General features: G+C 44.2%; 1 pseudogene; it reads left to right on the top strand.

Moving 5' to 3' along the window:
* The first annotated feature begins 4,081 nt into the window (after positions 1–4,081).
* LOC147962323 (uncharacterized) lies at positions 4,082–19,552 on the top strand (annotated as a pseudogene).
* Positions 19,553–21,098: the final 1,546 nt, after the last annotated feature.

Genomic DNA, 21,098 nt, shown 5'->3' with positions numbered 1-21,098 from the left:
TTAATTTGAGAACATTTACTTAAATTCATGAACAAGTTTCCGAATACTGTTCAATCAACCATTGTCTTTATTTGAAAATAAATAAATATAATATAAGAGTGCGAAAAGTAAAAACCAAAAGGCAAAAAAAAACAAATCATTGGTAGATCTAAAAAAAGCCAACTAGAAGCTAGCAACCAGACATGTACAAGTAAAAGTCTAGCAATCAGAAGCAGAAACAAACAAATCATTGGTAGCCCAGTTCTTTTGGCAGCCACCCATAAGCCCCAAAATAACTGGCGTGAAGCTAGCGATGAGGCATATCTGAAAAAGTAAACTAGCGCTGGACGTATAGCCGGTCCACCCAGGCAGACATGCTGGCGAGATGTACTCACTAAAGACGATATATAACACCTCCCTGATTTTGGTCCGTAAAAACTGATCCTTTTTTCTAGGACGTCAATATCCAGCGACTAGTTACTGCACATTTGCTAACGGTGCAGATGGGATTTTTAGAGTTAGTGGGGTGGCATTATAGTGTTTGTGCATGGCTGCTAGTTTGTTGTGGGACAATTTTTTTCAGAAACTGCCATCCGTGCGATCTAGATCTTATGGATGTGCGGGCGTTTGCTGGGGCCTTCCTCCCAACGAACATTCGCCAGTTCTGATTACTGTTTTTCTATGGATAAATGCATAGAGATGCACCATTTTTCTTTTCTCGAGGAAAATAATGCCTTGGTTGTTTAAGCCCATGCATGAGGCTGTATAAGCCCTGGGCAGTCGGTGTTTCGTGTATAAAAATAAACTCTCATGATTGCTTGCTTTTGCATCCTGGGCAAGTCCTTCCAAGGGATGGTTGTTTAGGTAGCAATGTGTTTATTGGCAATTCACAGCTTGTTTCTACGCGTCCCCTTTTCTCTACCATAGGCCTGTCATTATCTCTTTCTAAAATGAGCTCCCTTTAAATGACAATGTCCCATTTTGCCTCAGCGCCAAAATCCTTAGCTGTTTCCCTCCCATTATTCTAATCCTTATCAATGCGTTCAAGGCTTGCCATTTTGTTCCAGCCTGCTCGCTTTATATAAACAGCCAGATCCACCGTATCTCCTCCACCACAACCCGTCAGATCACAACGTGAGAAGCAACGAACGCACTGTAGTTGTGCGTAGGTACCTGACCGTCGACGATGGCGCCTGTGCGACGGGGGAAAAAGAAAAGGTACGCTGCAACTCTGGCCCGTTTGCATGCCGTAATCATGCTTGATCTGGTTTCATACGATACGCTACCGGGCTGATTATTTTAATGGAATTCCGGCCGAGCTTGATTGTGGGGTTTGTGCTCTGTTATTTTACGTCCTATCTTTTGCCAACTTCTCTGCAGTCTAGCTCGTGAGTTTGTCCGGACAATTGATACGATTTTTTTTTCCGATCCTATATCATCCCAACTTTTTTTTGTGGAGTTCGCCAACTTGTAGAATGGATTTTGCCAGAGAATTTGAAGATATGTGTTGCTTAACGCAACAGATGGGCACTTCATTCATTTTTACACAAAAAAGATTGGCACTAAATTCGTTTTCAAAGTAGATCTAGGATTTTTCTAGCAGCTTATCATTGTGGTGTTTCTGGTTACGTTTGGTTCCTATGCAGAGGATTCTAGACCTCTTCATCATTCATTTCCATGACAGATCTAGGATTTTCAATCCTTTATCGTGGTGTTTTCTAGACAACTTTATTCTGACAGATATTTGTCACACCCTTCATTACTTATTCTCAGAACAGATCTAGGATTTTCTATCTTTTGTCGTGGTGTTTTTTGGTGCATCCGGTTCCTACAAATTCCCTTAAACCCTTCACCGCTTCATCTTCAGAATAGATCTAAGATTTTAACTCCTTTTTTATCATGTTTTTTTTCCGATGGATTTTCAGTTCCTCTATGCTTTCGAACTGTTCATTGTTTATATTTAGAATAGATCTAGGATTTCCTATCTTTTATCATGGTGTTTTGGCATGTTCGGTTCCTCCATATGCTTTCAAACCCTTCATAGTTGATTTTTTTTAGATTAGATCTAGAATTTTTTTTTCTCCAGTTGTTTTTGGGTTTGTTCAGTTCATACATATCCTTGACAAACTCTTCATTATTCATTTTCAGAACAGATCTAGTATTGAACTAGTATTTTCTATCTCCGATCGTGGTGTTTCTGGACGCGTGTAGTTCCTAGAGATGTTTGTGAAAACCTTCATCAATTAAAAAGTAGTATTTTTTATTAAATTTTCAGGTTTTGTCCTCTGGGACTGGCTTGTATTAATATTTCAACAACAGAATCTCTTGTATTTTTTCAAGATATCTTACGCAAACTGCCCTTTAGGTGAAAAGAGAAAGTTTGTTTGGATTGCACAGTTTGATTTACTTAGTTTTGGGGATTTACTATATGTGTGACAGATTTTCTTATCCTAGTTCTAATATCGATCGAGGATGTGCATATGCTGCTAGTTTTGATGATACATTTGTTTAATAAGATACTATAAGTTACATGCTTCATGTTCGCTAACTTCACAACATTGTAAATTTCCTTTAATTTGTAGTGCGGAGCATTTGAGAGTCACGTTGTCAATGGCCACCATTATGCAGCTAGAGATTGAAGTTGGGCCGGTTAATAATGTTTTCAAAGTTGATGTGGAACCACGTTCCGATGACAAGTACTACATCGCGATGCATGTGGTCAGGAGTCTAACAAATAACAATTATTGTTCTGCATTTGATGTCAATGGAGATATCTACATCAGCTTACCAAAATTGGATCATGTTGAGAAGCTATGCAAGAAGAAACATGATATTTTTGGCTTGAAGTACGTGAGTTTCCAGCAAGTGGAGGAGGTAATGCAGTTGCCAGAGAATTAGGATGTTGCAATTACAACGTATATTACTCCACTTGACGATTTGAGTGAGGATGATGAGGATGATGATGAGGTGACCTCCCCATTAAAGAGATCAAGGCAAGAGTAGTTATCGTTTATTTCTCTTAATAATTCTGGTGCTACCAAAATCACTAGACATCCTGTTAGTGATGTGTGTTCTCTTTATCTTGCTTCGTGGAATTATGTAACTGATATGTTCACCTTCAAGATTATGCCATCTGTTTCTTTTGTCTTAAAGAACCCAGCGTTGCATTTTTCAAATCTCACCATATGCATATTCTAACATATGATGTATTGTGCTTTGCATTTTAAGGGCCTATTTTTGCACGCGTGATTGTGAGTGCATATAAATGGGATAACTACATGATTGAATGTCATGGTGCATCGATCCCCATAGGAAGCATAATCACATGAGTGGCGGAGAAGTATAATCTATAGGAAACTACATGCCAGTTCATTCATTGACACCCGAACTCCACTGGCGTGCCTTACATAAGTAGCACCAACAATATCCGGCAAGTTGTCCTACCACTCAGAGGCGGAGACAGGGGGGTGCGAGCAGGGGTCAGACCCCCCCCCCCCCCCCCCCCCATGACGTTTCGTTAGTAGGTACTAGTATTACCAGTAGTTTCTACGTATAGGTGTCATGTGTACAGGCCGCTTCTGATCTTTTTGTTGTTGGACATGAGAACTTTCTAGCCCAAGTGCCCAACTGCCCAAGGCCCAACGTGGAACCATCAACCGAGCCTCGATTGCTAGATGTACGTATATATCAGAAAAAAGAGATTACCTGCTATCGATCTACCCTTATCCTCCCGATAATTTCGTTCGTGCGATCAAGTCTTCTAGTTCTGTACCTTCCTACGCCGCCGCCCGCTCGCCGCCGCCCATCGCTCGTTCACCGTAGGCTCTTGCAGTCTTACTGCTTTTGCCGCCGTCGCCCAGGGCAGTGGTCCAACACTTCAGTGCATGTGATTCAATCATAAGACAGAAACTACTTGTGTACTTCATCGGCACCATACATACATCAACAGATCAACTTCAACTCAGAATCAAGGTACGTCACTAAATCACTGTTAATCTTGGTGAATTAGTGCAATTTCTACAGAGATAATAGTTTAATTTACTGCTTTGATAAGGTAGCATAATAGTTTTCTAATGCCACTCCTTGTTTAATGTTCCAATGACTGAAGGATGAAGAGGAAGAGTACAGCAACAATAGATTTGTTTTTCAAGCCTATTGCTTCTAGCTCTAATGCAACTGAAAATGCAAATCCACCGGAGGAGCAACCTGTTGTAGATGATACTTCCAGCCCTAATCTAGTTGATATGCAAACTGATGATCACAATATTGTGGCACCACTAGAAACTTTAGAAGAAGGTAGAACTAGAAGCACAAAATATGTGAGAGATCCTGGTACACGCCAACAGATTTGGGAACTCCATCCCGATAAGCAGGATGAAGCACGTCGATTCTATGTTTCTAAGGGCGCTTTTCATCCATACATGAAAGAGTATCCAAATAATGGAACAACAAAAAACCGCCGCCGATTCCAGTATAGTTATTTCACTGATTGGCCTTGGCTAGAGTATTCACTTGTCACACATCGTGCATACTGCCTCTATTGTTTCCTCTTTACGAAAAAGCCAACTGGAAAGTGTGGTTCAAGTGCATTCATAGTGGATGGATTTATAAACTGGAGAAAGGTGAATGATGGCAAAGATTGTGCTTTTATAACCCACATGGGCAAAGATTCCAACTCAGCTCATAGCTATTCAGCCCGTTGTTATGAAAATCTGAAAAATAGATTGAACCACATTGACAAGGCGATGGTACAAGTATGTACAAAAAAGGTTGCAGCTGCAAGGTTAAGACTTAAAGTCACAATTGATTCCATTAGGTAAGACTAAGTTTATTTGTTTCAACAATTAACCTAGTATATTTTGTATTTATGTAAGACTAACATGTCCCTTGTCTGTTATTTCATTAGGACGGTGGTTAACATTCCAAGCTTGTCCATTTAGAGGCCACGATGAATCTCCAGGATCCATAAACCAGGGTAATTTTCTTGAGTTGGTAAAGCTTTTGGCTGCTTATAACAAGGATGTTAGAGATGTTGTCATGGAAAATGCTCCACAAAATGCCAAGTACACCTCACACCCCGTTCAGCAAGAAATCCTTGGTTTACTTTCCAGGAAAGTGCAGAAAAGTATTAGAGAAGAAATTGGCAATAGCAAATTTTGTATAATGGTGGACGAGTCTAGAGATGAATCTAAAAAGGAGCAGATGGCACTGGTCATTCGGTTTGCTAATAAAGAAGGGTACATACACTGGTAGAAAAAGGGCCTGTTGTCCCGGTTCGTAAGGGCCTTTTGTCCTGGTTCTGGAACCGGGACTAAAGGGTCGGTACTAATGCCCTATCCCTTTAGTCCCGGTTCAATCCAGAACCGGGACAGATGGGCCTCCACGTGGCTTGTGCATGGAGCCCAAGCAGGAGACCCTTTGGTCCCGGTTGGTGGCACCATCCGGGACCAATAGGCATCCACGCATCAGCATTTCTGTGGCTGGGGTTTTTGTTTTTTTTAAGGGGGGGGGTTGGGGGTTTTGGGGGGTTAATTTAGGTGTTTCATATATTGTGTTAGCTAGCTATAATTAATAGAGAGAAGTGTCCTCTCTTATGTCCGTGCTTGGTCGACGCTACGTACTATACATACGTATAGAGAGGACTAGACACGCTAGCTAGCTAGTAAGCAAACGAAGGAAACAGAAGATCGTCATGAACATATATGCATACAGAGCAAAGTGATATCGACCACCTCTCCTTCTCCGAGAGATTGGTCGAACAACAAGTTCCCCTATATCTATCCGACACTACCGGCTACATATATACAATAATTATCTCTTACAAATATAATCATACGGACTCAGGGTCCACATAGTATTCTCCGTCTTCAGGGATCACGTGGTCAAGAAAGAATGCCGCCAATTCCTCTTGAATTGCTCGCATGCGAGCTGGTGCTAGGAGTTCATCCCGCTTCCGAAACATCTAATTTAAAGAAGGGGGTCAATACATATATATATATGAATGAAACTCAACACAAATGATGGTAATAAAATAAAATTGTGAATGTTGTTATTTACGTACTTCATATTATTCGTCAGTGTAGCCCCGCTCACAGGTCGTGTGGCGGATGGACTCGCAAACGTAGTATCCACAGAAATCATTCCCTTGTTCCTGCCACAACCACTTTATAAGAAATAGAGGTCAATCAAACTGATAAGCAAGAATGCAAAATGATATTGATGAAACTAGCGCTTGAATGACTAGTAGATGCGCGGAACATGCTACTATAGTACTTACTTTCGGGTGTCTAAATTGCAGCTCCTTCAGCAGTCCCGGAGCTTTTCTGGTGAATTTTCTCCAAACCCTGCCGGACAAAGAAAATAATTACTTGATATATCAGGAAATGAACAAAGTTGCTGCTATGGTGGATAATGATCGATTTAACTTACTTCTCGAGTATTTGAGTCATGTCTGCATAGTCCCGGGGATCTTTTCGTCTTGAGTCTAAGACAGTTATTAGTCCCTGCTCAAGCTTAATCTCTAGGAGAATATAGTGGAAACTGCACACGCATGCATAACTCATCAATTACATTACTATAACCTTGACTAATATATAAGGGAAACCGAATACGCACAAGACAGTAACACTCACTTGAAGTTGTAAGGAAAGAGTATTATATCTTTGTTTTCATTTATTATCAACGATCGTAGAACGTTGGCCTCGGTAGCTGCGGCATGAAATTTAACCTGAGTTGCACCTATGAGATATGTGTTAATGAACCCAATATCACCGACTTGTCTTTTCTTCAATTCGGCGATCTTTAATCCGCATAATATAGTGAAGATGATTATAAATACATGCAATGAAAGAGCTGAGCTATATAGAGAGACTTAATGAGAGAAGTAGTACTACTTACAGACAGTAGCAGGCGACCGTTGTTTTATCGAGGGCCAATTGATTGAAAAATTGAAAGAACTCCTTAAATGGAACAGGCAACAGTTCAATTCCAACGAGGTCATGCTCCTTTTTAACTTTCACATACAAAGTACTCCTCCCCCCAGAGTCTCTGCAGATTTTCAAGTACCAATCATGCAATCTTCGCATCATCGTTGATAGAGATCTTTCATATTTGACGAGAGGCTTCCCGTACTCGTATCTTTGTATCTGCACCTCCATGGGTTCATAATGTACATCGTCGGGAAGGTAATCGACAAGATTGCTATAACCGGGCACCATCCTCGGATCATTAGCGACGTTGTCGCTAGGCACCTTGAGCGGGGGGCACGAATGCTTCGCTTGTTCGCCGAGCTGGGCAATTTGTTTCCCAGCTCGTTGTTCTTTCAGCCTTTGATCACTGACAGTACTTCCCGACCGCTCCGCTTCGGCAAATTCCTTTCCAATAATGCGCTCATAGTTTCCTTTCGGCGGAGACTTGGGTGGTTTTGTCAGGGCAGCCAAAGTGCGCTTCGCTTTCACCGGATCTACCTCTCCTCCGGAAGTGGATGTCTCTTTCCTTTCAACCCTTGAAACCAGTCATCCACTTCGGTTCGTGCGATCTCGGCGTTCTCCTCCGGGGTCCTCTCGTATGGTAACTTCTCTGGAGTCTTCAGAGAAGGACCGAATCTGTATGTCCTCCCGCCTCTGGCTGTACTGCTAGACGCCGGCCGAGCAGACAGAGCGGTTGTCTTCTTTACTTGCTTATGAGGCGGAGGAGAAGGACTACGACGCGTCGGAGTAGCCGGAGCAGCGGCAGGTCTCTTCTGCCCTTGCTGACGAGGCGGAGAAGGAGGAGACTGGCTGCTCGGGCGCGTCGGCACAGGCGGAGAAGGAGGCGGAGTGCCGCCACACGCTGGAGAAGGAGCCGGTCGAGTGCCCTGATCGTCACTCGCCGGAGGAGGAGGCGGTGGAGGAGGCGGAGTACCCTGACTCGCCGGAGGAGGAGGCGGTGGAGGAGGCGGAGTGCCCTGACTTGCCGGAGGAGGAGGAGGAGGCGGAGGCGTCCAGTTCGGAAGGTTGATGAGCTCCTTCCGCCATAGGCATGGAGTCTTCAGAGCAGACTCCAGCCTAGTCTCCCCTTCACCGGTAGGGTGGTCAAGCTGGAGGTCCTTAAATCCCTCCGTTATTTTATCCACCATCACCCTAGCATATCCTTCTGGAATCAGCTGGCAGTGAAAAGTTGCGCCGGGTTCAGTAGGATAAACAGAGCCAACAGCCGCCTTGACCTTCAAATTCATCCATTGCGTCATAAGGTGGCAATTTTGAGATTCCGTGATAGCATCCACGGGATAGCTGGCAGGAGCCGTCAAGGCATGCTCCGGCTGAAGCAGCTCGGTGGAAGCCACGCTGCTTCTCCGCTGAGATGGCGGGGTAGCTTCGGGGGAAGCTTCGGTAGTACGTTTGCTGCGATTTGCTTCTCGTTCCTCTATCGCTTGTACCCTTGCTTGCAGCGCCTGCATTTGGGTCTGCTGCACTTTTTTCCTCCTCTCATGGGATTTGTAACCGCCTGCGTCCGGAAACCCAACCTTCCACGGAATGGAGCCTGGCGTGCCTCGTGTCCGTCCAGGGTGCTCAGGATTCCCGAGGGCCATTGTGAGCTCGTCGTTCTCTCTGTCTGGAAAGAACGTCCCTTGCTGCGCTGCTTCGATATAGTGCTGAAGCTTCCTGACTGGTATGTCCATTTGATCGTTCGTCCAAATGCACTTCCCTGTTACAGGGTCCAAGGTTCCGCCAGCCCCGAAGAACCAAGTCCGGCAATGGTCTGGCCAGTTAATTGTCTCTGGTTCGATCCCTTTATCAACCAGATCATTCTCAGTCTTGGCCCACTTAGGCCGGGCTACGAGGTAGCCACCTGACCCCGTGCGATGGTGATGCTTCTTCTTCACAGCATTTTGCTTGTTTGTCGCTGACATCTTCTTACTCTTTTCCGATGTCTTGTGGGCCACAAATGCGGGCCAGTGATCTCTGATCTTCTCATATCTGCCCTTAAATTCTGGTGTCTCATTATTTTCGACAAACTTATTCAGCTCTTTCTTCCACCTCCTGAATAGTTCTGCCATCCTCTTAAGAGCAAAAGACTTGATTAATTGCTCTTTAACTGGCTTCTCTGGATTATCCTCTGGCGGTAGGGTGAAATTTGACTTCAGCTCAGTCCAAAGATCATTTTTCTGCATATCATTGACATAAGACACCTCAGGGTCTTCTGTAGCCAGCTTAAACCATTGCTGGATGCTGATCGGGATCTTGTTCCTAACCAAAACCCCGCACTGAGTAACAAATGCGCTCTTTATCCGGAGGGGTTCAATCGGTTGGCCGTCGGGCACGATTGCTATGATCTCAAACTTTTCATCCGAGCTCAACTTTTTCTTCGGGCCTCGTCTCTTTACCGAAGTTGTGCTCGATCCGGAGGGCTAGAAAAAAGAACAAAGACTTAATTAATATGTGTACATACCAAAACAATGAATGCATCAATTAGCTAGTCAGCATAAGCTTAACTAATATATATACCTGGCCGGACTCGGTTCGGTCACCGGAGACGTCATCACGGTCTCCTTCTTGCACCGGCATTGGGTCACCGGAGCCGTCCTCACGGTCTCCTTCTTGCACCGGCATTAGGTCACCGGAGCCATCATAATCATAGCCAGCTGCTTCCAGACCATCGGTGTCGTTGATAAACAACGAGCAGATGGCATCACTTCCTCGTGCGATTATGTCCCCCAACAACTCTTCTTGTACTTCGTCTCGGGCGGTGTCCATAGTTTCTACAAATATTGACAACATGGCAATTATTATTTAAACATGACAGATGGATATATTAGTGGCAAAAACGTAGAACTAATATTAATTAGTGGCCTCGACGCTGCTTCTCTAGGGTTTGGGGTGGCCTCGACAACGCTTCAAGGATAAAAAAAGAAGAGGAAGAAGAAAAAAAAGAGGAGAAGAAAGAATAGAGGAGTAAGAACTCCTCTATTCTTTCTTCTCCTCTTTTTTTCTTCTTCTTCCTCTTCTTTTTTATCGGGAACGAGGGTCGTCGAGGGTCACCGAGCGATAGAGGAAACCCTAAATAGCAAGTATCGTGGGTGTGAGATACATGTGGCCGTCGGTGTCGGACACTACATCCACGTCCCACAAGTGACGTGGGAGTTGAAGCCCGCGCCACTTGTGGGACGAGGATGTAGTGTCTGACACCGACGGCCACATGTATCTCACATCGACGATACTTTCTATTTAGGGTTTCCTCTACTGCTCGGCGACCCTGACCCTCGACGACCCTGACCCTCGACGACCCTGACCCTCGACGACCCTCGTTTCCGATAAAATAAAGAGGAAGAAGAATAAAAAAAGAGAAGAAGAGAAGAAGAAGAAAAAAAAGAGGAGAAGAACTCCTCTATTCTTTCTTCTCCTCTTTTTTTTTCTTCTTCCTCTTCTTTTTTTATCCTCTTCTTCCTCTCATGTTCGAGAGGATCGCCAGGGGTTGGGAGGTTGCCTAGTGTCAAAGGATTCAACAAAACCATGTATTCATCATTAGGCGAAAGTAACAGGTGCATGATGGTACGAAGCTCTCCAAAGTTATTTTGGAACGGAGTCCCAGATAAGATAATTCGCTTTTTGGTACAAAGTTCAGCAAGAACCTTCCAAATATCGTTATTTGGAAGGCCTTTGCTGAAATTCATACAAAAAGGAAAATTATCCTATCCGGGACACCATTCCAAAATAACTTTGGAGGACTTCGTCATGCCCTGGTTACTTCCGGCTAATGATGAAGCCATGGATTTCTTCAATACTTTGACACTAGGAAACCTCTCTCGACCCCTCGGCGATCCTCGACCCCTCGAACCCTCGACGACCCTGGAACCCTCGACTCCTAGACGACCCTGGAACCCTCGACCCTCGATCCCTCGACCCTATAGAACCCTCGAAGAAAGGAATAGCTAGAGGAGAAGATCGAAGAAAAAAAGAATAAAAAATAGTGGAGAAGAAGAAAGGAATAGTGGAGAAGGAGAAAGGAATAGTGGAGAAGAAGAGAAAATAGAATATTCTATTTTCTCTTCTTCTCCACTATTCCTTTCTTCTTCTCCTCTTCTTTTTCTTCTTTTTTTTCTTCTTATTTATTTCTCCTTTTCTTCCTCTCCTCTTGTTCTTTCTTTCCTCTTCTTATTTTCTTCTTTCCTATCCTTCTTTTCCTTCCTTTCTTAATATCACTTAGCAAATGCACTAACCTAAAATGCAACAAACATAAAATGCACTAAATCGATCAACTAACCTAAAATCAGTGATAAAATGCACTAACCTAAAATCGATATCTACTAACAACTTAAAAAATTAATACATATATGAAAAAATGCATATATGAAAAAAACATCATCATATCATCAACAGAAAAAATAGTATTTTTTCTAAAAATCTATCTTTTCAGCACATACATATACTCATACATCATCATATACTCATACATATACTCATACATGCATATACATATAATCTGCAGGAAAAAAACATATAAGTGTTTGCAAAAAAAGGGGAAAGAGGGGGGTGGTGCCGGCCCAGACTACAGCAAGGCAGAGGCGACGGCGGCACGGGGCAGCTGGGGCGCGGCGAGGCAGAGGCGAGGCGGCGACGGCGTCGGGGCGCGACGGCGTCGGGGCGGCGCGGAGAGACCGCGACGGCGCGGGGTGGCGCGCGGCGATGGCGTCGAGGCGGCGCGGGGTGGCGACGGCGTCGGGGCGACGCGAGACGGCGTCGGAGGCAGGGCGACGACGGCGACGGCGAGGCGCAGAGGGGCAGCCTGGCGGCGTCGTCGGGGCGCGATGGAAGAACTGAACGAAATTTTTCACAAGTCTTGCTTATATAGACGGCGGATTGGTCACGGTTCGTGGCACCAACCGTGACCAATGCCCCCCTTTAGTCCCGGTTGGTGCCACCAACCGGGACTAAAGGGGGGCATTGGTCATGGTTGGTGCCACGAACCGTGACCAATGCCCCCTTTAGTCCCGGTTGGTGCCACCAACCGGGACCAAAGGCCTTGTGCTGCCCCGCGCCCAAATGTTTAGTCCCACCTCGCTAGTTGAGAGGGAGCCGCACCTGTTTATAAGGTGCGGTGCGCCTTCCCTCTCGAGCTCCTCTCTAAAGCAGGCTTCCGGGCCTAACCGTGCAATGTGTGCCTGTGGGCCTACTGGGCCTCCTGCGGGCCTGAATCCTGGCCCATGGTAGGGTTTCTAGTTGTATTCAGGCCGTGGGTGCCCAGTAGGTGGCACTTTTTTTTGTTTTTTTATTTCAACTTACAACAAAATACTTATTGTTGCTATATTCTTTTTGCTTTTAGTTTTAGAAAAATTATAAACTTTCTGTTAGTGCCATTAGTTTTCAAATTTGAAAACACTTTTTTTTGTTTTTTTTGTTTTCTTTGTTGCTTTATTTATTTTATTTTGTTTCTACTTACAACAAAATACTTATTGTTGCTATTTTCATTTTTTTTCCAGTTTTTTGTTTTGTTTTCTGTATTATTTATTTTCTTTTGTTTTTTGCTTTATTTTTTAATTCCTTTTGCTTTTAGGTCAGCAAAATTATAAACTTTCTGTTGCTTTATTTATTTTATTTTGTTTCTACTTACAACAAAATACTTATTATTGCTATTTTTTTCCAGTTTTTTTGTTTTGTTTTCTGCATTATTTATTTTCTTTTGTTTTTTGCTTTAATTTTTAATTCTGGTTGCTTTTAGGTTAGCAAAATTATAAACTTTCTGTTAGTGCCATTAGTTTTAGAAAAATTATAAACTTTCTGTTAGTGCCATTAGTTTTCAAATTTGAATAGTTAAAATTTGAATTCTTTCAAAATTGTTTGAATCACAAGTTTGTGATTAACTTACTAAAAAAATGAGAATAGATGCGCTTATAGAGAAAATTCAACCTAAATTCCTAGTAAATTTCTATGAATTTCAGAGAAATTCACTATGAATTTAGGTTAAACTTTTCTCTATTAGGGCATCTATTTTCACTTTGAGAGGAGCTCAACAAGGCAGAGAGGGAAGGGCTTATAAACCGGTGTGATCCCCCTTCGGTTGGCAAGGTGGGACTAAACTCTGCCCGCAACAAGGACCAACCCTTTAGTCCCGGTTTGTGGCACAAACCGGGACTAATGGTCATGGGCCAGGGGCGAGGAGCAAAATTATAAACTTTCTGTTAGTGCCATTAGTTTTAGAAAGTTGAAAGTTGAAAGTTGGCATGGGCCAGGGACTAATGGTCATGGTATTACGAGGGCCGAACCATAAGACATGAAAGCATTTCAAATGAACTCTGAAAAAGTTGAAAGTTGGCATGGTATCATAATTTCACCCACATAGCATGTGCATGTACAAAACGGACAATGGTAGCATGTCCGTGTGTTACAAAGTTGGCATGGTATCATCATAATAGTTGCGGGAGAAAGTCTTCACTTTTTCTTCGCTTGTGTCATTTGCTTATTGCGCCGTAACCATGGATAATCTTCATTGTTTATTAGGATGCTTGGGTCAGCCTTGACATTGAAGGGAGGAATTTCATGAAACTTTTCATAATCTTCAGACATGTCTGTCTTGCCGTCCACTCCCAGGATGTCCCTTTTTCGTGAAAGAACTATGTGGTGCTTTGGCTCATCGTATGATGTATTTGCTTCCTTATCTTTTCTTTTTCTCGGTTTGGTAGACATGTCCTTCACATAGATAACCTGTGCCACATCATTGGCTAGGACGAACGGTTCGTCAGTGTACCCAAGATTTTTCAGATCCACTGTTGTCATTCCGTACTGTGGGTCTACCTGTACCCCGCCGCCTAACAGATTGACCCATTTGCACTTAAACAAAGGGACCTTAAAATGAGGTCCGTAGTCAAGTTCCCATATGTCCACTATGTAACCATAATATGTGTCCTTTCCGCTCTCGGTTGCTGCATCAAAGCGGACACCGCTGTTTTGGTTGGTGCTATTTTGATCTTGGGCGATCGTGTAAAATGTATTCCCATTTATCTCGTATCCTTTGTAAGTCAATACAGTCAAAGATGGTCCCCTGGACAACAAGTACAACTCATCACAAACAGTGTTGTCACCTCTGAGACGTGTTTCCAACCAACTGCTGAAAGTACTGATGTGTTCACATGTAATCTAGTCGTCGCACTGCTCCAGATGTTTGGAGCGTAGACTGTTCTTGTGTTCATCGACATATGGGGTCACCAAGGTAGAGTTCTGTAGAACTATGTAGTTTGCTTGAGACCAAGAATATCCGTCCCTGCATATTATTGAGTCTCTTCCAAGAGTGCCTTTTCCAGTCAGTCTCCCCTCATACCGCGATTTAGGGAGACCTATCTTCTTAAGGCCAGGAATGAAGTCAACACAAAACCCGATAACATCCTTTGTTTGATGGCCCATGGAGATGCTTCCTTCTGGCCTAGCGCAGTTACGGACATATTTCTTTAGGACTCCCATGAACCTCTCAAAGGGGAACATATTGTGTAGAAATACGGGCCCCAGGATGACAATCTCGTCGACTAGATGAACTAGGACGTGCGTCATGATATTGAAGAAGGATGGTGGGAACACCAGCTCGAAACTGACAAGACATTGCGCCACATCACTCCTTAGCCTTGGTACGATTTCTGGATCGATCACCTTCTGAGAGATTGCATTGAGGAATGCACATAGCTTCAAAATGGCTAATCAGAAGTTTTCCCGTAGAAGCCCCCTCAATGCAACCGGAAGCAGTTGTGTCATAATCACATGGCAGTAATGAGACTTTAGGTTTTGAAACTTTTTCTCTGGCATATTTATTATTCCCTTTATATTCGACGAGAAGCCAGTCATGACCTTCATACTAAGCAGGCATTCAAAGAAGATTTCTTTCTCTTCTTTCGTAAGAGCGTAGCTGGCAGGACCTTTATACTGCTTCGGAGGCATGCCGTCTTTTTCGTGCAAACGTTGCAGGTCCTCCCGTGCCTCAGGTGTATGTTTTGTCTTCCCATACACGCCCAAGAAGCCTAGCAAGTTCACGCAAAGGTTCTTCGTCACGTGCATCACGTCGATTGAGGAGCGGACCTCTAGGTCTTTCCAGTAGGGTAGGTCCCAAAATATAGATTTCTTCTTCCACATGGGTGTGTGTCCCTCAGCATCATTCGGAACAGCTAGTCCACCGGGACCCTTTCCAAAGATTACGTAGTGTAAAGCATTGACCATAGCAAGCACGTGATCACCGGTGCGCATGGCGGGCTTCTTCCGGTGATCTGCCTCGCCTTTGAAATGCTTGCCTTTCTTTCGACATTGATGGTTGGTCGGAAAAAATCGACGATGGCCCAGGTACACATTCTTCCTGCATTTGTCCAGGTATATACTTTCAGTGTCATCTAAACAGTGCGTGCATGCGTGGTATCCTTTGTTTGTCTGTCCTGAAAGGTTACTGAGAGCGGGCCAATCGTTGATGGTCACGAACAGCAACACCTTAAGGTTAAATTCCTCCTGTCTGTGCTCATCCCACGTACGTACACCATTTCCATTCCACAACTGTAAAAGTTCTTCAACTAATGGCCTTAGGTAAACATCAATTTCGTTGCCGGGTTGCTTAGGGCCTTGGATGAGAACTGGCATCATAATGAACTTCTGCTTCATGCACATCCAAGGTGGAAGGTTATACATACATAGAGTCACGGGCCAGGTGCTGTGATTGCTGCTCTACTCCCTGAAAGAATTAATGCCATCCGCGCTTAAAGCAAACCATACATTCCTTGGGTCCTTTGCAAACTCATCCCAGTACTTTCTCTCGATTTTTCTCCACTGCGACCCGTCAGCGGGTGCTCTCAACTTCCCATCTTTCTTTCGGTTCTCACTGTGCCATCGCATCAACTTGGCATGCTCTTCGTTTCAGAACAAACGTTTCAACCGTGGTATTATAGGAGCATACCACATCACCTTCGTAGGAACCCTCTTCCTGGGGGGCTCGCCGTCAACATCACCAGGGTCATCTCGTCTGATCTTATACCGCAATGCACCGCATACCGGGCATGCGTTCAGATCCTTGTATGCACCGCGGTAGAGGATGCAGTCATTAGGGCATGCATGTATCTTCTCCACCTCCAATCCTAGAGGGCATACGACCTTCTTTGCTGCGTATGTACTGTCGGGCAATTCGTTATCCTTTGGAAGCTTCTTCTTCAATATTTTCAGTAGCTTCTCAAATCCTTTGTCAGCCACAGCATTCTCTGCCTTCCACTGCAGCAATTCCAGTACGGTACCGAGCTTTGTGTTGCCATCTTCGCAATTGGGGTATAACCCTTTTTTGTGATCCTCTAACATGCGATCGAACTTCAGCTTCTCCTTTTGACTTTCGCATTGCGTCCTTGCATCGACAATGACCCGGCGGAGATCATCATCATCGGGCACATCGTCTGGTTCCTCTTGATCTTCAACAGCTTCACCCGTTGCAGCATCATTGGGCACATCGTCTGATTCCTCTTGATCTTCACCAGCTCCCCCCGTTGCAGCATCACCGTATTCAGGGGGCACATAGTTGTCATCGTACTCTTCGTCTTCGCAGTCTTCCATCATAACCCCTATTTCTCCGTGCCTCGTCCAAACATTATAGTGTGGCATGAAACCCTTGTAAAGCAGGTGGGAGTGAAGGATTTTCCGGTTAGAGTAAGACCTCGTATTCCCACATTCAGTGCATGGACAACACATAAAACCATTCTGCTTTTTGCCTCAGCCGCATCGAGAAACTCATGCACGCCCTTAATGTACTTGCGGGTGTGTCTGTCACCGTACATCCATTGCTGGTTCATCTGCGTGCATTATATATAATTAAGTGTCCAAATTAATAGAAGTTCATCATCACATTAAAACCAAAGTGCATACATAGTTCTCATCTAACAACATATAGCTCTCCAGAGCATCTAATTAATTAAACCATACATTGAAACTATGTAAAACATTTCAATGCGAAAACAAATGCGATCATAATCGCAACCAAGGTAACAATTGATCCAACAGCATAATGATACCAAGCCTCGGTATGAATGGCATATTTTCTAATATTTCTAATCTTCAAGCGCATTGCATCCATCTTGATCTTGTGATCATCGACGACATCCGCAACATGCAACTCCAATATCATCTTCTCCTCCTCAATTTTTTTATATTTTTTGCTTCAACAAATTGTTTTCTTCTTCAACTAAATTTAACCTCTCGACAATAGGGTCGGTTGCCATTTCCGATTCACATACATCCTACATAAATAAAATCTATGTCACGTTGGTCGGCATAATTTTCATAAACAATAAATGAACCAATAGTTATAAAGATAATATATATACCACATCCGAATCATAGACAGGACGAGGGCCGACGGGGGCGATACCAAAACCATCGCACTATATAAGATGCAATAATAGAAGTAAGAAAATAATACAAGTATCTATGTAAACATACAAGTAAGAATATTTTTCCTTTCGGAAAGAAGATAAGAACAAGAGGCTCACCACGGTGGTGCCGGCGATGAGCTCGGCGCGGGTGATCGACGGCGGTGAAGACGGGGACGGGGCGTGACGGACCGCTAAACCTAGACAAATATTATGGAAAATGGAGCTTGGAGGTCGAGCTTGGAGAGGAGAAAACTTAAGTAGTGTGGCTCGGGCATTCCATCGAACACCTTGTGTGCATAGGAGGTGAGCTAGAGCACCACCAAGCCCTCTCCCCCTCGGCCAGAGAAAAACAGAGCACTGGGGTGCTCTGCTCGCGAGCGAGGGGTATATATAGGCACCTCATTGGTCCCGGTTGGTGACATGAGCCGGGACTAAAGGGAAGCCTTTGGTCCCGGTTCAAGCCACCAACCGGGACCAATGGTGGTGGGCCAGAAGCGAGGCCCATTGGTCCTGGTTCATCCCACCAACCGGGACCAAAAGGTCCAGATGAACCGGGACCAATGGCCCACGTGGCCCGGCCGGCCCCCTGGGCTCACGAACCTGGACCAATGCCCACATTGGTCCCGGTTCTGGACTGAACCAGGACTAATGGGCTGACCCGGCCTGGACCAAAGCCCTGTTTTCTACTAGTGATAGATGAGCGCTTCCTTGACATCATACATGTTAGTGACACTGCTGCATTGACTCTCAAGGAGGCAATTTGTACTGTCTTAGAAGATAATAACTTGAATGTACAAGATATTAGAGGTCAAGGATACGACGGCGCAAGTAACATGCGAGGGGAATGGAATGGATTGAAAGCTCTAATATTAAATGAGTGCCCATATGCTTATTATGTGCACTGCATGGCTCATCAACTCCAATTGTCTCTTGTTGCAGCATCACGAGAGGTACACGAGGTGCATAATTTTTTTCAGCATGCAAATTTTGTGATAAATGTTGTTAGTGCGTCGTCTAAACGGAATGATGAGTTATTAGCTAATCAAGCTGCTGAAATTGCACGTGGCATTGAATTGGGTGAGCTTGATACGGGAAAAGGGGCAAATCAAATAGGCTCTTTACAGAGGCCGGGAGACACGAGGTGGAGTTCTCACTTCAAATCAATTAATAGCTTGAGGAAGATGTTTGCTGCTACGATTGCAATTCTACGAAGTGTAGAAAATGATCGTTCAGTCACAAGATATTCTCATGGAGATGCAGTGGGCGCCCTAAAGATGATTATCTCTTTTGATTTTGTATTCATTATGCACCTCATGGAGAAAATTATGAAGATCACAGATGTTTTATGTCAAATGCTCCGAAGGAAGTCTCTGGATATTTTAAACGCATTAGATTGTGTTGCAAACACAAAGTTTCTACTTGCTGAACTAAGAGAAGATGGTTGGGAACCACTTCTAAAAGAGGTTAAATCTTTTTGTCTGAAGCATGATATTGACACCCCCGATTTTAGTTCCAAGTATGTCTCTTTTCCTATATCTAGATTGGAATATTAATCATCACAAGTATTTTAATCTAATATATGTTGCCATTTGTAGGTACGTTGATATGACTAAATCTCGAAACAAGCATGACAACACCACAACACTTCACCACTATAAAGCAGATGTATTCAATGTTGCCATAGATCAACAGTTGGTCGAGCTAAATGACCGGTTCAGCGTTCAAAGCACTAAGCTATTGAGGCTTTGTGTATCCTTGAATCCACTGCATGACACATTTGATGTGACAAAGATATGCACTCTAGCAGAAAACTTTTATCCTGCTGATTTTTCTAACCAAGACTTGGCTCGGTTAGAGTCTCAACTTATCCATTTCAGAATGGATGTTCGCTCACATCCAGACCTAAAATGCTTGCATTCACTTGCTGATTTGACTGTTGGTTTGTTCAAAACTGGTAAAGTTCAGGACTATTCCATTGTTGATAGACTATTGCAGTTGGTTATTACTCTTCCAGTTTCAACGGCAACCACTGAGCGAGCCTTTTCTGCTATGAAACTAGTGAAGACGCGTGTTCGAGGCAAAATGGGTGATGACTTTCTTCAACATTACATGATTGTCTACATTGGAAATGCTATAGCTGCAAAAGTCACATCTGATGAGATTATCCACATTTTTTACGATGGTACTCGTAGAGCTGAATTTCAGTTGATAGATATGTAACTTCTTTTTTTTGCTAAACATATGTTGTCATGCACTCATATCAATTCTACTATTGAGACTATATTCTTGTGTGGTGTATAATTTGGAATGATTATTATCTGTCTCGCCCCCTTCATGTTCAAATCCTGGCTCCACCCCTGCTACCACTGGCGGCTCATCTAGGCACACAGCAGTGTAATCTCGTGTAGACTCTTTGTACGCATGGTCATGTTTGATGTGCAACCGTGCATAGTGCATCGCTGGACGTCTGCATCCGCGTGTGCACGGCCATGGTTGAGAGCGCCTGTGTGAGGCATGTGTGCCCATGCGTGTGTGACAAGGGCCAGCTTGTGTGTGTGTGTGTGTTTGTGTGTGTGTGTGTGTGTGTGTGTGTGGCCCAGGCACGGTGTACACATATCTGTCTATGGAGCATGCGTGCGTGCAGGTGCCCAAGGCATGGCTGGTGTGTGCATTGGGCATGGCCGTGCTTTACCATCCTAGTTCCAAGGAGAATTGTCAAACGTGACAGTCCTTTCCTTATACACTGCATGTATCATATGTATCTGTTGTAGTCCTTTCCTAGTTTACAGGATCTCAACCAACTCTCCACTCCCCCGCAAAAAAAAAAAACAACTCTCCACGATTATGGCCTGCGTGACTATAGTCACGGGAGACGTTGGACCTCTGTGTATATGTAACATGTACCTCTCACATCAACAGAACAATAGTGCAGGGAGGCAATCATCTCTCTAACTTGGTATCAGTCGCCATGGCCTTCGAGGACATCTTCGGCGAGCTCCCCACCTCTGCCGCTCCGGCAGCCCGCTTTGCACCTGCCACAACTAGCATGCTTTGCAGTACTGCGACCTTCCCCCTTCCAGTGCCCCAGACCTAAATCCAATTTGGAGTTGGGCTCTCTATGGGTTTTTCATGATAATATGATATATTCCAACAAAAACAAAGACTGAAATTACATGAAGTGGTCCCTTCCATAGGCAAGCAATGGCTAGACACCATGGGGCTTGCCAAAAAGGGGGCTCAAATCGCACGAGGAAGTGTTGTAACCACTCCTCCTTTGCATGGGTCTTAATACGGGTATCCCAGAATTGTGTAATAAGGAAAATGGCAGCTCCTTCACAAACCAGACCATCTCGTGGGAAGGTTTAAGGATTCAGTGTGGTCATCCCTCCTTCCGGTGCCCCCAACCTAATGCCTGCTAGGATTTGACCTCTCTTTGTGTTTCTCATGATCCGATGACGTATTCCAACATAAAAAAGACTAAAAGTCACATGGAGTGGTCCCGTCCTAAGAAATGCTACATCTGGATATCACGGGGCCCAAAGGAGAGGGTGGCATATCAAATTGTATGGGATAGTATCGAAATCACTCATTTGCATGGGGTCCTAATATGGGTATCCAAGGGTTTTGCAATGAGGAAAAAATTCCATGCAAAACATTAAACTTGCACCTCCTTCACAAGCCAGACCTTCAAGCGGGAAGACCCAGGGCTTGAATGTGCACCTCCCACTTTCTGATGCTCCCAACCCAACTACTGGTAGGAGTTAGC

Source organism: Triticum urartu, chromosome 7A (assembly GCF_056163025.1).
Source record: "Triticum urartu cultivar PI428250 chromosome 7A, HENAU_Tu73, whole genome shotgun sequence".
Taxonomy (NCBI): domain Eukaryota; kingdom Viridiplantae; phylum Streptophyta; class Magnoliopsida; order Poales; family Poaceae; genus Triticum; species Triticum urartu.
This window is presented reverse-complemented; position numbering and strand designations above follow the sequence as displayed.